At 36.3% G+C, this 16,563-nt stretch overlaps 1 long non-coding RNA gene across 1 annotated transcript in view; it reads left to right on the top strand.

Moving 5' to 3' along the window:
• LOC131382488 (uncharacterized) overlaps positions 1-15,303 on the top strand; it is a 72,499-nt gene extending 57,196 nt beyond the window's left edge. Inside the window, exon 2 of the long non-coding RNA XR_009212010.1 lies at positions 14,925-15,303. This is a non-coding gene — a long non-coding RNA (uncharacterized LOC131382488). The remainder of the gene's footprint in view (positions 1-14,924) is intronic.
• Positions 15,304-16,563: the final 1,260 nt, after the last annotated feature.

The following is a 16,563-nucleotide window of genomic DNA, read 5'->3' as shown; positions in this document are numbered from 1 at the left end:
AAAAAAAAAAAAAAAAAAGAATATATATATTCCCTGTGAAAAATGTATCAAACCTTGAAAATGTTTAGTAGCATAGAGAATGTGTTTTACAGACGAGTTTTTGTCACATATAATTTCAAATTGAAACAGGGTGTCACTCTGTGGCTCAGGCTGGAGTGCAGTGGTGCAGTCACGGCTCATCACAGCCTTGACCACCCTGGCTCAAGCAATCCTTCTGCCTCAGCCTCCCAAGTAGCTAGGACTACAGGAACACTCCATCACATCCAACTAGTTTTTAAATTTTTTGTAAAGAAGGAGTCCCCCTGTGTTGCGCAGGCAGATCTCAAACTCCTCAGCTCAGGCAATCATCCTGCCTCAGCCTCTCAAAGTGCTGGGATTATAAGCATGAGCCACTGCTCCAGCCTATCTGCACTTTTAGATATAAGATACATGCATTAGGTATTTTTGATTAACTGAGTTCTCTAAACATAAAAATTGGGTCTCAACATATTCTACTCTGTTTTGTTTTTTTCTGGCTTTTCTTACTCTGTTCTTTCTGTATAAAACTTTATTATAAACCGTATTTGCCTGGGAATCTACAGCTTCGCCTCTAGGAATGTCATCATTTTGGAAGCATTTCCTGATCAACTCATTCCTCTGGATGTAGACTAAGTTAGGTATCTTTGCTTTGTGCTCCTCTGCAACTTTGCAGTAGCATTTTCACATAACATTGTCATTATTAACTTGGGATACCTGCCTCATTAGATGCTAACCTCTCTGGGTACAAGGAACATAAGCTCATTTCTATCTTCAGCACCTCTTTCAGTTAACTTTAACATTTTTTTTTAATGAAAGCCTACTAGCCTCCAGGTACAATAGAAATTGAAACAAATTCTGTCCCCTAAAAGATTTTACAATCCAGTGGAAAACATTCAGTACAGTGCAAAAATTGTAATAATAAAGATAGGCCATACCTATTGAGGTACTTTGAAGGAATAATAGAAAAATTAAGAATTTCTGATCAGGTTAATAGAATCAATGACAAAGTAAAAGCTGTTATAACTGTGCCTGGAGCAATGACCTAAATTTCCCACTTTTTTTTTACTTTGACCCAAAGATAATAAAAAATTGTCATGGGCATTTTTTTTAGTTATTAAGGATGCCTAGTTTATTTAATAAGCATACAGCTCTAAAACTCAAAACCAGCCAGGTGCCGTGGCTCACACCTGTAATCCCAGTTCTTTGAGAGGCCGAGGCAGGTGGATCACCTCAGTTTAGGAGTTCGAGACCAGCCTGACTAACATGGTGAAACCCTGTTTCTACTAAAACTACAAAAAAGTAGCAGGGCATGGTGGCGGGCGCCTGTAATCCCAGCTACTTGGGAGACTGAAGCAGGAGAATCACTTGAACCCTGGAGTCTGAGGTTGCAGTGAGCTGAGATGGCTCCACTGCACTCCAGCCTGGGCAACAAGAGTAAAACTCCATCTCAAAACAAAAACAACAAAAAATCATCTAAAAACCAATCTATTTGCTTGTCCTGTGAAAGGATACCCAAATATTCCTTTTAAATTTTTCATAAATATAATCTTCATGCAAAGTATAATACTTTTTATGAAAAGCAAGTGAACCCACTATTTTTCTTTAAAGCATAAATTCATATATATATTCCCGATACCTTATAGAGTCTTCAATTTAATGCCAAACAATGCCTTACGCATGAAATATAGCCATTCCTTCTTACGATCAACTCATCACATATATATTCTATAATACGTATAACAATTTATTTATTTGTGGAAACAGGGTCTCACTCTGTGGCTCAGGCTGGAGTGTGAGGATGCAATCTCGGCTCATCACAGCCTTGACCTCCCTGGCTCAAGCAATCCTTCCACCTCAGCCTCCCAAGTAGCTGGGACTAGAGGCACACACCATCACATCCAACTAGATTTTTAATTTTTTGTAGAGAAGGAGTCTCCCTATGTTGCCAAGGCTGATCATATAACAAATATGTTTTATATATTTGTTATTTAAATGCATGTACAGTGTTATTTACATTAAAATTATTTGCATTATCTTATTTCTACAGGATTATTTTCTTACAGAAAACATTTTCCATTAGCAGCAAATGATAACATGCTAGCCCCATTCTACTGAGCATGACTTCTGTTGTATTCTTGCTCAAAATTTAAAAATAACAATAGTCAGTAGAGAGTTAAAGAGTTGAAATTATTCATTCTGTGGCACATAAATATATAGATTTAATTATACCAAATATATTGGCAATTTCTTATATACAAAACTGTCATATATTTGAAAATATAGTATCTAGTCCTTTTTAAAACAATTTGATTTCATTTTTAGAAAAGGAAGTGACAGTCATATTGGTTGAAGTTAGAAACATTTAACAGCCACACACTCGAGTAGCACAAAATGGAAAAATAAATTAAAATTTTAAAATAACTACCATTTATTTTGCTCATATTATACCCCAAGGATTTCAGCAACATGGGAGCTAGTATAATATAATCACTTCTGTCTCCATCCCAGGCTTGATTTCCCTCCATGTTAATTGAGTGCCTTCTATGTTCTAGGTACTGTTCTAAGTGCTTGGAATAGATCATGGAACAGAAGATACAAAAACTGCCACCCTGGTGGAACTTCCAGCTGGGAGAAATATGCCATGAATAGCAAACATAATAAGGAAACTGTATAGTGTACCTAAAGACAATAACGTAAAGTCACGTAGAAGAGGAAAGCTGACCTGAGAGTGTTGGGAGGAGGGTAGGTTGCAGAATAAAATGGAGTAACAAGGTTTCAGCATGGGCTTATTGGAAAGCAGAGGCTTGAGCAAAGATTTGAAGGGCTAAAATGAGTTATTTAGAGGAAGAGAATTGCAGGCGTAGAAAATGTCTTATGTGTTCACAGGTAAACCAGAAGGCCGGAATGGCTGCAGGAAAGGGAATGGGGGCAGCAAGGAGGAGATTAGAATACACAGGTCATGGGGAGCCATCTCACAGAGGACTGTGAAGCCAGTGTGGGCACTTTGGATTTTATTCTGAGTAAAATAATGAATAATTGGAGGGTTTTTGCCAGATAAATGATGCCATCTGGCATATTTTACAGAAATACATTATATAAGTGATATCTCCTTTATTCCTGATAAAATTGATATTGGAGGCTATGGCTCATATATAAAGATTTACCTAGCAGGGCTCTGGTCAAACTGGAGGACAGAGGCCATTCCACAGGAGGTTTGCCCCTCATACCTGTGCCATAGAGACGCAGATGGGGATTCATATTTTCTGTCCTGCAAACTGGATTCCTATACTATAAATAAGAACAAACCAAAAAGAGTGTGGAAATAAGGGGGTATTTTTAATTTACGAACTCTTTAATTAGATTAAAGAAGTGAGTGAGGGATATAGAGCAGTCATTCAGGAGTATTTTATGAAGAGCTTCCAAAGTGGAATAGAACCTCAGGAGTGGGGAAAGAATGAGTTCTTCCAACAGGTCCATTCTTGCCTGCTCATCCGCAATGCAGAGTCTGCCCCTGTAGAGAAGATGTGAAATTATCTAGTTTATAGGATAAATTTGTCATTTTTATTCAGGTGAGGGCTACAAGGCCATTTGGCCCTCCTCCTAAGTCTTATCTTTGAATCCAGTTTTAATCGGTAATAGTAGTTTAATCTACATTAATCTGATTTCTCATCTATCAGTTGCTTGTAAATTGGGAGAGGTGTTATCCATTAATCACTTAAATACAATCAGAATGAAAACATGAATGACAAAAGTAGTGGGCAGGGGAGGGGGGTTGCCAGAAAGTGTGATGTGGAAGAGAAAAAAGAGAAGTGCTTTTCCTCTGATAAGAAAACTCTCCAGACGAGAGCATTATCGCCAACTCCATCATTAATTAGAAGCATTTCAGTTCTACAGATACAGTATTTGTATTGAGTTTCTCCTTCAAGGCAGAGGCATCTGAATCCCGAACATCAGCAGTGACTTATGGGTTAATGGGAAGTAGCAGTTGCACCCAAGTGCCCAAATACATGAAGACATACCTTGAAAGTACAGCAGACATGAAGTAAAAGTAGAGAGGAGGGTCAATACAGGGATCCCTACCATATATTCGAAAGTATAATGGAACTGGGGTGGTACAAGCCATGAAATAGCTATCATTTATATTTGGGATAACTAATAAAATTATTGGCTCTTGACACTTGAGGGATCACCACAGACTAATTATAAAGGTGTCATTTGAGGTGAGCCTGGAAGTTTGTCATTTGAAGCATTTGTTGGAGCAAGTATGTTTTAGATAAAGAAAATAGCAAGCTGACGTCACAAAGGTGTAAACATGCTAACCTAATTCAAAGTAAAATTTCAAAAATATGTCTTATAGTTTGAGTTCATGACAACTAAAAGGAATATATGTAGGACAGTAAATTGAAACTACATATTAGAATTAAAATGTTCCCAGTAAAGCTTTACATGTATTCTTGAATGTTTTTTTTAAACCTGCAATGGAATTTCAGAAATTAACTTCTTTTTAAAGTTTGGGGACCTTATTACTGGAATAATTCCTTGCAAAATTAATGCAAAAGGAGCACCAATGTTTAGTTGAAGCAAGAAAGGCTGGGAACTGGAGTAATGCTAGAAAAGTTATTTCAGTTGCATGATTCTCAAAGTTCAGTGTATAGGGAGAACCTGTTAAAACACAGATCCTAAGATTTCAGCCCCAGATACTTGAACTCATTTGCTCTGTAAAAAAGGCACAATTGTCAACATTTTAATAAGCTCTGTACATGAAGTTAAAAGTGTGTTGTCCAACACATGTTGAGCAATGCTGTAGTAGTTTAAATTAGAAGTGATGAGTGCTTGAACCCGGGAATGGCAATGGAAATGAAAAGAAGACGATAGACTAAGAGACATTTTGAGCATTCATCCATCAGGGTTAAAAGACTAGGTGAACACACTGTTGAAAAAAGACTCATAAGTAATTCCTTTTATTATTATTATTATACTTTAAGTTCAGGGGTACATGTGCAGAACGTGTAGTTTTGTTACATAGGTATACACGTGTCATGGTGGTTTGCTGCACCCATCAACCCGTCACCTACATTAGGTATTTCTCCTAATCCTATCCCTCCCCTAGCTCCCCACCTCCTGAGGCCCCATTGTGTGATATTCCCTTCCCTGTGTCCATGTGTGTTCATTGTTCAGCTCCAACTTATGAGTGAGAACGTGCAGTGTTTGGTTTTCTGTTCTTGTGTTAGTTTGCTGAGAATGATGGCTTCCAGCTTCATCCATGTCCCCGCAAGGGACATGAACTCATCCTTTTTTATGGCTGCAAAGTATTCCATGGTGTATATATGCCACATTTTCTTAATCTAGTCTATCATTGATGGGCATTTGGGTTGGTTCCAAGTCTTTGCTATTGTGCATAGTGCCACAATAAACATAATGTGCATGTGTCTTTATAGTAGAATGATTTATAATCCTTTGGGTGTATACCCAGTAATGGGATTGCTGGGTCAAATGGTATTTCTGGTTCTTGATCCTTGAGGAATCACCACACTGTCTTCCACAACAGTTGAACTAATTTACACTATCAACAGTGTAAAAGTGTTCCTAGTTCTCCACACCCTCTCCAGCATCTGTTGTTTCCTGACTTTTTAATGATTGCCATTCTAACTGGCTTGAGATGGTATCTCATTGTGGTTTTGATTTGCATTTCTCTAATGAACAATGATGATGTGCTTTTTCTCATATGTCTTTTGGCTGCATAAATGTCTTCTTTTGGGAAGTGTCTGTTCATGTATTTTGCCCACTTTTTGATGGGCTTGCTTGTTTTTTTCTTGTAAATTTGTTTAGGTTCTTTGTAGATTCTGGATATTAGCCCTTTGTCAGATGGATAGATTGCAAAAATTTTCTCCCATTCGTAGGTTGCCTGTTCACTCTGATGATAGTTTCTTTTGCTGTACAGAAGCTGTTTAGTTTAATTAGGTACCATTTGTTAATTTTGGCTTTTGTTGCCATTGCTTTTGGTGTTTTAGACATGAAGTCTTTGCCCATACCTATGTCCTGAATAGTATTGCCTGGGTTTTCTTCTGGGGTTTTTATGATTTTAGGTCTTACATTTAAGTCTTTAATCCATCTTGAGTTAATTTTTGTATAAGGTGTAAGGAAGGCATCCAGTTTCAGTTTTCTGCATACGGCTAGCCAGTTTTCCCAACACCATTTATTAACAATTCAAGCCCTGACAGTGAAGAGAACATTGATGTTTTTAGTGAAATTAAAAAAAAAAAAAAACTTCAGAGGACTTACATTTTAGAGCAGGAAAATAAATTTTTCAAGAAGACAGCTTGAGTTTAAGGTGGCATAAGGAAAGTGAAATGGAGATGCTCACCAGGTACTTTGTTGAAGGTCAGAGAGAGTGAAGAAAGTTAAAGACTTGGACTCAGCAGTCACCTATCTATAGTTAACAAGTAAGACTGTAAAAGTGGATGAAAGAAATGTGAAGCTCTGAGAATCCATATAGCTAGGGGAGGGGAGGTTTGGAACTAGTAATAAAAATCATGTTTTTCCTGGCCGGGCGCAGTGGCTTACACCTGTAATCCCAGCACTTTGGAGGCCTAGGCAGGTGGATCACCTAAAGTCAGGAGTTCAAGACCAGCCTGACCAACATGGTGAAACCCTGTCTCTATTAAAAATACAAAAAGTAGCTGAGCATGGTTGCAGGTGCCTGTCATCCCAGCTACTCAGGAGGCTGAGTCAGGAGAATCACCAGAACCTGGGAGGCGGAGGCTGCAGTGAGCTGAGATCGCACCACTGCATTCCAGCCTGGGCAACAAGAGCAAAAGTCCATCTCAAAAAAAAAGCAACAACACACAAAAAACCATGTTTTTCCTGAGACTTAACCATTAAAACAAAATTCAAATGTAAAGCAAATGCTAACGTGGGGAAGAAGGAAAGACAGCATAATCCAGGCAGAGGCTACAACCACTGAGGAAACTGAGACTAGAGACAGAGCAGAAGGGAAAAGTCAATGCCTGAATTGCCTCTTGTGACTGAAGGGTTAGCGAGAGGCCAGCTTCTGAGGAACTTTGTCTTTGTAAACCAAGTGAAAATTTTTAATCTTTACAGTAAGAGCAGTGAGAAGTCAGGTTTCTTAAAAAAAAAAACCAAAAACAAAAAAAAAGGGAATATTTCTAGCACAGGGTGTTGAGTACATACCATAAGATGTTATTGTAATTCTGGAGCATGGCTGAGCTGCAGCATTGACTCAAGCCTGTTGTTGCTTTTCCAAATGTACCTACAGGACAGTGAAATGTATCATGAAGAAATTGCCTTTCTAGGTGTCCATCCTGAATCCACTCTTACTCATTGTGTTATTTTGAAAAAAAATATTTAATTCATGCTTCTTAACTTTGGTTTCATATTCCAACCATCTAAAAATACCAATGCCTGGCCCCACCTCCCACAGATTCTAAACTCAAGCATTGGTGGTATTTTTAAAACATATTCAGGTGTTTCTAATGTGAATCCAAAACTGAGAACCAGGGACTGTCACTAAATGTTTCAGTTATTTATCTTGAAAATGGGCTGATTATAATAATACCTAATACTTGGAGATGATATAAAATGAGGTGGTGTTTGGAAACACTATGTGTAAGCTAGACATGTATTTAAGTGTGTATTATGTCTCGTCATAGTCGCTTACTGTAGTCATTCAAACGTTGCAAAAGGCTCTCCCATGAAAAAGATCCACGAAAAAAGCTTTTTCTGTAGCTTCTGGCCTGGTACTTTAACTTGTAACAGTTTTCTTCCTTCAACCAGTCATAGAAGGCCTGTGGTTTGATGTGTGGCAAGGTTTCCCTGCTTTCTGTTTATAGACATATTAAAATTTGTTTGCATCATTTTTTGGGTATGTGGGATACCCAAAAACTTTGTTCTTGCTTGTTTCTTGCTGAATATAATTTTTTTCCCAACCTTCTACCCCACAGTCAGTTGGCCTTCTTCACTTTCATGGCATGAAAAAACAAAACAAACAAATAAAACCAAAAACAAAGAGCAAACAAAAACTAACAGCAGTTAAAACAAAAATCTCCTATTTTCTTTGGAGGATGGGCCTTTAAATACAAGAGTAAACATTTAGAAATGTTGAGTATAGTGATATTGGTGTAATGCCTCCCTTTAAAACTCAGTACAAATTGTGTTATGCAGAATAATTAGAGTCAAAATTTTAAATGACATCACCACATTCGCCACATGAGTATCTACATAGGGAACAGCATGCAGTGCTGTCTGTCTGAGGCTACCGCTCCACCTCCATTCTAGAGCTCACAGATGATATACAACCTTGAACTTGGTCATGTGAATAAAGTGTGCATTTTCCAGCCGTGGCTTTGATTCCTGTATTGATTCACTGTTGAGAGGTTGTAACTCAGTTCTGAGGCTTCTCATTCCTATCTGTCACGCATTGTGATTCATCATTGCCTTCACATTCGAGGATAATTTGTTTTCTGTTATTTTGTACTTCCTCAAATGTTCTCTAGCTAAATCATATGTGTATGCATGGTATCTTTCTTAAGGCCAGAGACCATGTTGCTAGGATGATTCTGGGCTAACGGAACTGGTCACAAGAGAACCACCATTTAAAAGAGCATAGAAGGCCTAAATTTAATTTTCTAATTCAGTTATTAACAATTTAACAAAGTTGACACATGTCCACTCCAATGAGTAGATAATGCCGGTGTGACACAAATTAAAGTGATCAGACTGCTGAACAGGTCTTTGCTTTTGTTTTTCACCGTCTTTGGTCACTTTCATCCCATGATTATGCTGAGCTATGTTCCTTTCAGCACAATGCTTAGCCATAATCATAAACAGTCAATGATTTTTGTCACATGAAAGCTAAATCAAAAGCAAAATTTTAAACATGTAAATTTTTTTTTAAAAATGTTATTGGCTCTTTCAGTAATAAATACTACATGTAACTATTGAATATTTTGATTCTCAAATGCATCATTGAAGTTCATTAGTTTTGTTTTATTCAATGAACATTAGAAATTCAATATAGAAATGGAGAATGGGATAAGGAAGTTGAAAACCTTGGCAGAGGCATTTTCAATGCATCTAGATAACAACACCAGAATTTCATTGAAATTCATGTAAAAACATACAGTTTATTTAACTGTAACCATTATTTTCCACTCTACCTTGCTAAACAGATAGTGCTGCAGTGTTTCAAGTAATGCCACCTGACGGGAGCAGCAGAAGGAAGTGCCTCTGGCTTCCAAAATTATGACTTACTGTTTCAATGTAGAAAAATTCTTAGTGTGATTAACATTTACTGTTTTTACTAACGATATTTAGCTGAGTTCCACTGCAGGCACCAAAGCATTGCTTTAGGAGCTCTTTGAAGGAGATGATGGGTTTTTTTGTTTGTTTTTCCTCCAAAATGCTGTACTATTCACAGTGCACTTACTTTCAAGTTTTTAAATGTGAGTTTGTTTGAATTGAGTTTGACCTAAATGTCTTGGTAAATGGAAGTGAGGAAAAGCTGTTTCCACTTTCTAGCACTATGAAATGTTCCCATCTAACAGTTTCTAAATACATGGGTCAAAAAACATTTCAGTGGCCTAGGTAAAGACCGCAAGCAATGGCAAATGAAGTAACATTTGACAAACACCTTTTAGTGCTGGGCACTTAACCGTGTTATATAAGTCTGAGAATGACTATGTAAGTTAAATGCGGGTAGCTCCATTTTTAAAATGAGGAAAATAAAATCCATTGCAATGTAAGTAACTTGCCCAACATCACTCAAAGGCCAGTGGCCAAGTCAGAACTCAAAACTTTGTGCTTCTGACCACAGAGACCTTGCTTAGCAGACATTTCTGTGTCAACTAGCTGATCCAGCCACTCTTAATAAGCAGTAAATGATTTCTTACCCCATCCTCTGTATGTTCAAGATGTTTTCCAAGATACTTAAATTGATAAAAATTCACCCAATAAATAATAGGATTTTTTTTGTCTTTTTCTGCCTAAGCCCTTAAATCTTAATAGGATCACAAACCCAGAATGTAAAAACAAAGCAAAACAAAAACACTTTATTGATCTCTCTTTCATGTATTTTGAGGCAATGATCAAAACAAATGTTCTCTGCTATCCTTGGAATAATACTGTATCCCAAAGTAGTACTGTAAAACTTGAAAGTGTTGGATTTGAAAGAGACTTTGGAGATTATATGTTCTTTTTTTTTTTGGAGACACAGTCTCACTCAGCACTATCTGGGCTCACTGCAACCTCCACTTCCCAGGTTCAAGTGATTCTCCTGGCTCAACCTCTGGAATAGCTGGGGTTCCATACATGCACCACTACACCAGGCTAACCTCTGTATTTTTAGTAGAGACTTGGCTTTACGATGTTGGCCAGGCTGGTCACCAACTCCTGACCTCAAGTGATCTGCCCACCTTGGCCTCTCAAAGTGCTGGGATTATAAGCATGAACCACTCTGCCGGGTTCTAATCTTAAACTCGAAATTTACATGTGAGAAAGTTGGAAGTTGAGCCTCTAAAGAGCTCACGTATAGGTTTCAATCTAGTCACCAAGTTAAGTAAAATAGTTAGAATCAAAACCTAGGGATCGTAATCCTTATGTCTGTGTTTTTATCCACAGTGCTATGAATAACCCTACAACTGCAGTGTTATTTTACTTTTGCTTTATATTCCTGTACACGTTTGCAGATATTTTATGTTTTAACACTCCTTAAAATAGTGTTAAAATGTTCAATTTAATGTTTTAACACTCCTTAAAACAGTGAACCACACTTAACTTTTTTTCTTACTTGGGGAGTACTGAATGGGACCCTGTGTACTTGCATGCTTCTCAATTAAAGTAACCTGATTGTTATAGAAGTCTTACTGTTTTTACCAGGCCGAACATTGACTTGAGTTCATTTGAATGGTATCTTTTAAGCATTGTTGTCTTTGGTCAATTGATATTTAATTATTGCCAGTTGACTTATCAATCTCATTGTCCTAAAATGTCCAAATAAAGTACATTAAACTAGTAGAATAAAAAGTTTTGTGTTACAAAGAAAAATTCCTAAAATTACTCTATTTCTGTAGAAGCTAATCCAAGACTCTGAGAGAGAGTTTCATTTTTATGTCCAAATACATTCACCTACCTATACATGTGTCCTTTTGGTAGAGAATAATTTTTTATTCATTTTCTCAATGAATAGCAAATTACATTTGAGAAAACAAACGTTCTCACTGTATAAAATTGAAAATCGCTAATTTCTCACTTACACAGACTTCTTAGAACATCTGATGCTTTTTCTATTCCTTCCATGAGAAACAACATTGTGAATTGAGCTGTTAAACTGATTCATGCATAGACCAGCAAAAAAGGGCAGTAAGTGGCTCTGAATCTTTCATAAATGCGGCAGAAAAGATTTCTGTCTGTGCTTACCCCTTACCCCTGCTATTTTATGTCATAATGCATCATTACATCCTGATGTTTGTTCTTGTGCAAGTCAGCAAAAAAAAGGATTACATAGTGTATGCTGGCCCTTTTCCTTGAATTAACTATGTCACTTTTGATTTGTTATGTTATTGGACCATGTTTCAGGCCTTCTTAACACTGGCAACTATGGCACAAATATACATAGTCATCTCCACAGGTTTGCTATCTTGTCATCTGCATCCTGAACATTTAAAATACTTTTATTCAGATAAAATGGTTTTAAAATAATATAAAATAATGCTCAAAAGGGAAAGACATTGATAATGTGCAATGTAAACAGAGGGTTTGGTGTGACACTGTATTGTGGAAATTGTGGTAGTGAGTGGAATTATTCTACAAATTCAGTTCTAAAACAAAATTTTAAAAAATGAGTATGAAATGGCCTCAGGTAATACATAGTCTAATAATTATTTTCATTCTCATGTTTATTTTCTGATAGCTAAATCCAATAATGAGTCACATTTTGCCTGAAACTTCACTGATGAAGGATTCACTGCCTTCATGGATGTTTCTGACACTCAAACCTTTCTTCATGGTTGTTCGCATTTTTCAAATGTGGTTTCATTTTTATCTATTGATCCAAAAATATCACCTGGAAATGCTAAATGAAGGAATAATGTACTTACTAAATACATTTGTGTAATATACTGTGAACAGGTAGTCTGATACTTTATTAGCCTTAATCTAGCAGAGAAGAAACAATGTAATTTTTCTATTTAAATAGATTCATTTATTAAACTTCTATTGAGTTACATCCTTTAGGCTCTAGGATAAGTCCTGGGTATTCAAAGGGGAATAAGATGTGGTTCTTGTTCTCACAGAGTTCATGGTCTAGTGAAAAGACCAAAAAAAGGTAAGAGTGGAGTGATCTGCTACATACTTGCTTAAGTGACCCAGCACAAGTGTGGTTGCCTGTGTCTTTGTGTTAGAAGAGATAATGTTATTTAAAGGGCTTACCATAGGTGAAATCAGCAAAAGGTGGTTTCCAGTTAAGAGGCTGGTGTGAAAATCTACATTACAACATTTATGAACTAATTAAGATAGTAGTTGTTTTGTGGCATTTGACATGGTGAATTTTAGAATATTTTAGGTTCTGTGACATATATAGTCTGAAATCTTCAAATATGTCAGCTAGTAATAAAAGAAAATTAAGAACCAATGCTTCTGTTACATACAGTAGAAATAGTATCTTTGCCTTTTCTTGGAATTAAATTGTAATTTTATAAGAAAAAACTGTGGGAAGGCTAAAATGACAGTAAATAAAATTGTGGATGCATGGATCAATTGTGAAGAAGAAATAAAGATAATTTTGTGAAAAGAGTGTTAGTATTTAAATGACTACTAAATCAGGCCTTAAAATACATTTTCCTGAAAATATGGTCACTTAAGGCTGTGTTTGTATCAATTCAGAATTGATGATATTAAAACTGAAATTTATTTAATTTTACAGTCATGTTACAGATTTAATTAAAACATTTTTGAGATTAGAAGGAAAAAATCACCCACACACGGAATGTGACATAGCCTCTACTGTTTTTATAGAAAGTAACTGGAAAACAAATCCTTTTTAGGTTAAACCTAAAAAGTTTAATGTTTGAATGACAGATGATTATGAAAAAAGAAGCGCATTCTCTCTTCTCTCTCTTCCTCTTCGTATTCTCACTCTAACTCAGTGTAGTTGCTTTGTTTGGATTTGAAATAAGCTGTTTTCTAATCGAGGATGTTATGGATAATCAATCATATGGGGAAGAAAAGAAATGCTAAATATGGCTCATAAGCATTCTCCAAGTTTGCTGAAATTATTTGTACAGGAGACTGACATGATCTTTCTGTCTTGCTCATGGAGGGGGTTTGCTAGTGGGAAATTAGTGATGAAAATAAAATACCGAAATGTCAAATCATTTATGTTCCTAAAAGCTGAAATAATTTCAATTTACATGCCAAGACAAAGTAAGGCAAAGAAATCTTTACAAATGTGTTTTTTTTCCTTCATAGCATTCATAGCTCTAATGCATTTACAAGATGTTAAATCACATAGCTTTAAAGAAATCAGATTGAAATGGGAAACAATTTTCTAACATATTTGAATCTACTTCCAGGACTAATGTAGACACTCCCCAGAAACTTTGTATATCAATTCAGCTATTAATGGAAGTTGACATGCCATCATTCAGGTTGGTACATTGCACCAATGCTGATTGTACCAGCTACACGGGGGAAATATGAAGAAAACCACTGATTTAAGATTAGTTTTGCCTGAATAACCTTTTACAGTCCTTCCCAATATTACGACTCAGTGCAAATATATGAATTCCTGATTAAAACTGGCTTTCAGCAATACAAAATCTGCACAAAATAAGGAAGCAAACTATTTCAATATCTCAATATTGAAACATTGATAGTACTCAATAAATAAATGTCTATGGAATGAATGAAGAGGTAGACAACTAATATTAAAGCAACACAAAATTACATGATATAATTTATCAGGGAGGTGGACCATACACCAATAATTAATGTGTCTGCATTATTATTGTGATACTTTACTAACGTATAGTCCATCTCAAATAAATAAGTTGTTACTTATTGAACGAACCTCATTCGTTAAGTAAGGCTCTTTAAATAGTTGGCACTTGTAGATGCGATCATAAACCCCAGTCAAAGTCACTGAATATATGCTGCAATGTTCTATGGTCAACATGGTTATGCTAGAAATTATATTTCCTAGGAACCTCTTTTCTATATGATTGCAACTTATAAAGAATTGCTAAATGGGAAACAGCAGTGAAGAAATGGGCATTAGGTTTGAGATGAAAATATTGTCTTGGAAATACACATAGAGTGATGCAGATTTTTCCCAATTTGTCTCTGCTCTTAACTGCTCTGCATCTAACTCTACTTCCTCACTGTTAGCTATGCTAAGAGCAACCCAAGTCCATTCCCCAAATGATTTGATGCAAACTTAAGTAAGGTAACCACAAAGAGCAAAGAGCCAACATGATTCCACAGACTTCAACACCAGCCCCATTTATGGTGCTGCTACTCTAAAAGCTAGATGTAATGGGCATCAATATTTCCTGAAAATTCCATACAATTCTATTTCTCCAGTCTCTTTTTGGGGGCCTTTATTTTCCTCGATTCTACTTCAATTGTGTAACATCTGACTCTATTAGCAAATTCAATGGTTCATAGTTCTTATGATTGTTCTGCTTTTCTTATTTTATCCAGCCAAAGATAATCACAATGATATCTCTCACCTTCATGCTCAAGAAGTGGAAACCATTTCTCTGCTCTCTTGAATCAGAGTCTAGGAGTTGGGCCTATGACTGCTTTGACCAATAGAATAGGAAGAAAGGGATGCTGTGCCATTTTCAGGAGCAAGGCTTAATTGGTTTGGTATCTTTTGGTTTCTCTTACAGAACACGTGTTGTAGAGAAGCCAGTCTCTATATAACAATCCTGACTACTCTGAGATTTTCATGCTGTGCAGAAGACCAAGCCGACTGTATGACGAAGAAATGTCAAGAAAAAGAGCTGATCAACCAATTCGGAATCACTGCCGCCTTCCCAGATGAGGTCCCAGACACTTGAACTGGTCCAGCTCATCCAAATTTCTGACCATTCTAGACCCAACTGACATTTGATAGCAACTACATGTGATATTTGGAGCAAGAACTTCTGTTTGAGCCCAATATACTCAAAGATCAATGAGAGACAATAATATAGTGATGTTTTAAAATATCCAGGCATGGAATTTCTTGTTAATGTAATATTAAATAACAAAAGGAATGAATTACAAGCTCTGTGTTCTTCCTTGGTGTCCTGTTTTCATCACTGTAGCTCATTTGATAAGGGATTCAGCAATTGCTAAGTGAAGTGGAGCAACCCATTCAAAGTACAATACGTTGTTTAACTTTTAATAATTTCATTGCTGGGTTTACTTTCCTAATACTTTTCATAATAATTTCATTGCTGGGGCCATTTGTTGTGCAAGATTTACAAGCATTATTTAGACTATAGTGCCCAAACAAACAGAAACTATTTTTTAAAGCCATAAATGACTGAGGTCTCACAGGAAAAAAAAAAAAGATATTTTAACAAAGAATATGCACTGTGTCTACAAATTTTGTTATAAATACATTTTATATTACTATGTTTTATGTTATCAAATACCGTCTAGAAAGTGTGTTAATTTTTATTTGCTCCTTCATGCTTCTTGACAGTTGGAAAAGGCTGGAGGAATGTGTGACTCAGAGACTTCGGCAACAAGAGTTTTGGCCTTTCAGCAATTACTCAAAACTTACTTGAAATTCACTGCTGATGAGATTTGTTGGTACTCCAGGGCAGAAGGGAGCCTCAGTAAAGTAGTTATTGCACAGAAATTTACTTCAGTGGTGGTAATTCTTGCAACAATATGACAAAATTTTGAGTTCCTCATTTACTACTTATCAGCATTTTATGTTTGTATTAATAAATTACTTAATCTCTCTGAGATTTAGTATGCTGTGTGTAAAATAGAGACTGAATCCTACATATATATTTATTTTATTTTCTTATTTTTAAATTTCCTTCCTTCCTTCCTTCCCTCCTTCCTTCCTTCCGTCTTTCTCTCCTTCCTTCCCTTTTTCCTTCCCTCCCTCCCTCTCTCCCTCCCTCCCCTACCTTCCTCCTTCCTTTCTTTCCTCTATTCCAAAGAGTTTGGTACCCAAAAAATTCTCAATGAAAATTAATACCCTTTACCTCTTAACTCCCACTGTAGCTCCACACTCCTCCTCTTCCGCCTTACTCCATTTGTTTTTGTTGTTGTTGTTGTTAATTTTTTCTAGCTACATTCAGATTTCTGGTTTTCTAATTCAATATTGTAAAATACTGTAACCGTTTCTTCCTGAGTATGAACAACTGCTATATCCTAACTGTTCATTGGCTCTGACATCTTCTACCTTTTTCCATATGATAATAGCTTAGATTAATTGAACAATTATTACATGTGAAGCATTGCCTTAATGCAGGTATTATTAATATGGCTGTTTTACAAATGGGAGTTTCAAGGACAGAGAGT

This window comes from Hylobates moloch, unplaced genomic scaffold, assembly GCF_009828535.3.
Source record: "Hylobates moloch isolate HMO894 unplaced genomic scaffold, HMol_V3 SCAFFOLD_31, whole genome shotgun sequence".
Taxonomy (NCBI): domain Eukaryota; kingdom Metazoa; phylum Chordata; class Mammalia; order Primates; family Hylobatidae; genus Hylobates; species Hylobates moloch.
Note: the sequence above shows the minus strand (reverse complement) of the source record. Positions and strands in the feature narration are given on the sequence as shown.